The 5,000-nt window shown below is 55.2% G+C and overlaps 2 non-coding genes and 1 pseudogene across 2 annotated transcripts; all 3 read left to right on the top strand.

Annotated features, from left to right (window-relative positions):
- The first annotated feature begins 2,243 nt into the window (after window positions 1–2,243).
- Window positions 2,244–4,136, top strand: LOC126317651 (small subunit ribosomal RNA). Its single transcript, XR_007556795.1, has one exon. It is a non-coding gene; the product is annotated as a small subunit ribosomal RNA (ribosomal RNA).
- A 355-nt stretch (window positions 4,137–4,491) lies between these two features.
- Window positions 4,492–4,646, top strand: LOC126317728 (5.8S ribosomal RNA). The gene has a single exon (XR_007556858.1). It is a non-coding gene; the product is annotated as a 5.8S ribosomal RNA (ribosomal RNA).
- A 188-nt stretch (window positions 4,647–4,834) lies between these two features.
- The window catches only part of LOC126317705 (large subunit ribosomal RNA), a 5,065-nt pseudogene continuing 4,899 nt past the window's right edge, over window positions 4,835–5,000 (top strand).

The raw sequence follows: 5,000 nt of genomic DNA on the forward strand, positions 1-5,000 counted from the left end.
CACCTTAACCTAAGTTACACTGCACCTTAACCTAAGTTACACTGCACCTTAACCTAAGTTACACTGCACCTTAACCTAAGTTACACTGCACCTTAACCTAAGTTACACTGCACCTTAACCTAAGTTACACTGCACCTTAACCTAAGTTACACTGCACCTTAACCTAAGTTACACTGCACCTTAACCTAAGTTACACTGCACCTTAACCTAAGTTACACTGCACCTTAACCTAACTTACACTGCACCTTAACCTAAGTTACACTGCACCTTAACCTAAGTTACACTGCACCTTAACCTAAGTTACACTGCACCTTAACCTAACTTACACTGCACCTTAACCTAACTTACACTGCACCTTAACCTAACTTACACTGCACCTTAACCTAACTTACACTGCACCTTAACTGTCACATGTAACGTCACAGGAATGTAGCTTTGCCTAACAGCAACCCTCTGAACATAGTTCACTGCTTGGATCCTCTGGTGTCATGTGTATTTCTTGATGCCATGGTGCGTACCCTCACACAAAGGTCTTTCGAGTGTTGCGTACTTTCTACACAGTCCCGCTAACCACTGGAAGGGTGTACCGCTACAGAACGAATATCGCCCTCCCCTCCTGCCCTTCCAAGCTGGTCGGTCAGGCGTTTGTTTGTGAAATGAGCCTTGCAGCTGTTCAGTTGCATTCGGTTGTCGATGCAGTCAGTGTACGTTGTGGTACGGCCTGTGTGGACTGTCCGCTGATGTACGCGTAACCCACACTGATCATCCGTCGTTACGTACTGAGTGACATAATGTGGCACATGCTTGACCGTACACCGGCTGCGCCCTACAATGGCGAATCATAAGGGCCATATGTTGTGCACGATGCTACTTGTCTCGTCTCCCCATTACAGCGAGATTGCACTGTTGTACGCCGTACAGACATGTGGTAAGTAGGTACGGACGAAAGTATTGCATGTTGGCCCCCCCCCCCCCCTCCTCCCTCTGCCGGGAATCAGCGTGAGCCGTCTGTTGATGTAGCGACGAGGGTTTTCCTATTTAATCGTATTGCCCCACACAACATGATAGCACGGTGGACCGCGTTCCACATCTGCGACATGCTACAGAGGCCGGTTGACAGTCGACCGCGCAAGGGACATTGCACACGTGCGCGGACCATCTTCCACGTGTTCTCTCGTGTACATGCCGCAGTGTGTATGTGGGCTGATGTAGCGTGTCGTGACACATAACATGCAGGCATGCCAGAATCGTAGATTTCGCAAATGTAGATTGACGTATACGTTTGCTGCCAAAGATCCGCAAATGAACTGGAAATCAGTTGTTGAGCGGTTGTTCGCGCTGCAGGTGCATCGGTGATAGCGACGATCGGTACATCTGTGAACCGGTTGTTTCGGCGGTACCCGCCATGCCCCCGAACCTGAGTTGGCCATGTGGGTATGAAGCGATACGAGGCTGTGGCTTGGCGGGACAGTCCCCGGCCGGTGAGGGGGGGCCGCCCGGCGTGCTGGCCGCGCGCTGCGTGAGCGCACGCACTACAGCCGGCTGGTGGGGGGCGCCCAGTGGCAGGAGCGCCGGCCGACGGGCCCGGCTGGCGTCCCAGCTATGCGCCGGCGCACCCTGCGCGCGGCGCCAGGCGGCCAAAGTGGGTTCTGCCGAGCCCGGTGCGAAGCGCGGTGGACATCTGCAGTGTGCTGGTCCGATTGCGGACTGTGTGCGTTGAGGATGCGCCGCCGCCCGGCACTCGGCGTCGCGACGCCGTCTGCTGCTCGGTCGCCCCCAGCGGTTCTCGCAGGTGGTTTGTATCGCAGCTCTGCGGACGTGTTGGCGCGTGCGCTGTGCTGGGAGAGTTCGCTTCTGCACCCAAGTGGGGCTTTGCCCTTCTGTGGCGCTGGCGTTGGAGCTGCCGGTCACCGTAGGTGGCGCGTGTTGTTTCCCGCCGGCAATGCCACGACAGCACGCTCCCGGGCCTCTGTCGGCAGCGGCAAGCTCAGTTGGGAGCACGGGTGTTCGCACTGAAAGCGTCTACTCGCCTATCTCCGGGCGATTGCGCCTCTCTCGAACCCGACCAAGTACTTAGGACGGCGCTGCGCGCCGCCGGGACCTGAGAGGGTTTCGAGGTGTATCGTGCAGGGGAGCTCAGCCTCCTCCTGTTTGCAGAATAATTGAGCGGACGCTTGCGTGTTCGCGCGGGCCCTCGGGACACACTCCCGGGCGGCCGGCTGCTCAGCTCTCGTTGACGCAGCTCCCTGGTTGATCCTGCCAGTAGTCATATGCTTGTCTCAAAGATTAAGCCATGCATGTCTCAGTACAAGCCGCATTAAGGTGAAACTGCGAATGGCTCATTAAATCAGTTATGGTTCCTTAGATCGTACCCACGTTACTTGGATAACTGTGGTAATTCTAGAGCTAATACATGCAAACAGAGTCCCGACCAGAGATGGAAGGGACGCTTTTATTAGATCAAAACCAATCGGATTGGCTCGTCTGGTCCGTTTGCCTTGGTGACTCTGAATAACTTTGGGCTGATCGCACGGTCCTCGTACCGGCGACGCATCTTTCAAATGTCTGCCTTATCAACTGTCGATGGTAGGTTCTGCGCCTACCATGGTTGTAACGGGTAACGGGGAATCAGGGTTCGATTCCGGAGAGGGAGCCTGAGAAACGGCTACCACATCCAAGGAAGGCAGCAGGCGCGCAAATTACCCACTCCCGGCACGGGGAGGTAGTGACGAAAAATAACGATACGGGACTCATCCGAGGCCCCGTAATCGGAATGAGTACACTTTAAATCCTTTAACGAGTATCTATTGGAGGGCAAGTCTGGTGCCAGCAGCCGCGGTAATTCCAGCTCCAATAGCGTATATTAAAGTTGTTGCGGTTAAAAAGCTCGTAGTTGGATTTGTGTCCCACGCTGTTGGTTCACCGCCCGTCGGTGTTTAACTGGCATGTATCGTGGGACGTCCTGCCGGTGGGGCGAGCCGAAGGCGTGCTTGCGCGTCCCGAGGCGGACCCCGTTGAAATCCTACCAGGGTGCTCTTAGTTGAGTGTCTCGGTGGGCCGGCACGTTTACTTTGAACAAATTAGAGTGCTTAAAGCAGGCAAGCCCGCCTGAATACTGTGTGCATGGAATAATGGAATAGGACCTCGGTTCTATTTTGTTGGTTTTCGGAACCCGAGGTAATGATTAATAGGGACAGGCGGGGGCATTCGTATTGCGACGTTAGAGGTGAAATTCTTGGATCGTCGCAAGACGAACAGAAGCGAAAGCATTTGCCAAGTATGTTTTCATTAATCAAGAACGAAAGTTAGAGGTTCGAAGGCGATCAGATACCGCCCTAGTTCTAACCATAAACGATGCCAGCCAGCGATCCGCCGCAGTTCCTCCGATGACTCGGCGGGCAGCCTCCGGGAAACCAAAGCTTTTGGGTTCCGGGGGAAGTATGGTTGCAAAGCTGAAACTTAAAGGAATTGACGGAAGGGCACCACCAGGAGTGGAGCCTGCGGCTTAATTTGACTCAACACGGGAAACCTCACCAGGCCCGGACACCGGAAGGATTGACAGATTGATAGCTCTTTCTTGATTCGGTGGGTGGTGGTGCATGGCCGTTCTTAGTTGGTGGAGCGATTTGTCTGGTTAATTCCGATAACGAACGAGACTCTAGCCTGCTAACTAGTCGCGTGACATCCTTCGTGCTGTCAGCGATTACTTTTCTTCTTAGAGGGACAGGCGGCTTCTAGCCGCACGAGATTGAGCAATAACAGGTCTGTGATGCCCTTAGATGTTCTGGGCCGCACGCGCGCTACACTGAAGGAATCAGCGTGTCTTCCTAGGCCGAAAGGTCGGGGTAACCCGCTGAACCTCCTTCGTGCTAGGGATTGGGGCTTGCAATTGTTCCCCATGAACGAGGAATTCCCAGTAAGCGCGAGACATAAGCTCGCGTTGATTACGTCCCTGCCCTTTGTACACACCGCCCGTCGCTACTACCGATTGAATGATTTAGTGAGGTCTTCGGACTGGTACGCGGCATCGACTCTGTCGTTGCCGATGCTACCGGAAAGATGACCAAACTTGATCATTTAGAGGAAGTAAAAGTCGTAACAAGGTTTCCGTAGGTGAACCTGCGGAAGGATCATTACCGACTAGACTGCATGTCTTTCGATGTGCGTGTCGTGTCGCGCAACACGCTACCTGTACGGCAGTAGCCGTGCGCCGCGTGCGGAACCACGCGTGCCTCTCAAAACTAGCGCAAGTGTTGTTGTGTGGTACGAGCGCTGAAGCTCTGGAGCGGCTGGCCTGCGGCACCTGGCGCCTGGCGCCGGTTTTGAATGACTTTCGCCCGAGTGCCTGTCCGCTCCGGTGTGGAGCCGTACGACGCCCATCGGCCGTCAGGCCGTTGGACACAAAGTAATGGAACAGGGGCCGTCAAACGCCTCAGTCCCGCCTCTGCAACTGTCTTGAAAGAGACGGTGGAGAACTGAAAAGATAAAGATCACCCAGGACGGTGGATCACTCGGCTCGTGGGTCGATGAAGAACGCAGCAAATTGCGCGTCGACATGTGAACTGCAGGACACATGAACATCGACGTTTCGAACGCACATTGCGGTCCATGGATTCCGTTCCCGGGCCACGTCTGGCTGAGGGTCGGCTACGTATACTGAAGCGCGCGGCGTTTGTCCCGCTTCGGGCGCCTGGGAGTGTCGTGGTCGCCTGTGTGGCCGGCCGCGTCTCCTTAAACGTGCGATGCGCGCCCGTCGCCTGGCGGTTCGCATACCGGTGCTTTCTCGGTAGCGTGCACAGCCGGCTGGCGGTGTGGCGTGCGACACCTCGTACAACGACCTCAGAGCAGGCGAGACTACCCGCTGAATTTAAGCATATTACTAAGCGGAGGAAAAGAAACTAACAAGGATTCCCCCAGTAGCGGCGAGCGAACAGGGAAGAGTCCAGCACCGAACCCCGCAGGCTGCCGCCTGTCGTGGCATGTGGTGTTCGGGAGGGTCC

The sequence above is a fragment of the Schistocerca gregaria genome, unplaced genomic scaffold (genome assembly GCF_023897955.1).
Source record: "Schistocerca gregaria isolate iqSchGreg1 unplaced genomic scaffold, iqSchGreg1.2 ptg000640l, whole genome shotgun sequence".
Classification (NCBI taxonomy): Eukaryota; Metazoa; Arthropoda; class Insecta; order Orthoptera; family Acrididae; genus Schistocerca; species Schistocerca gregaria.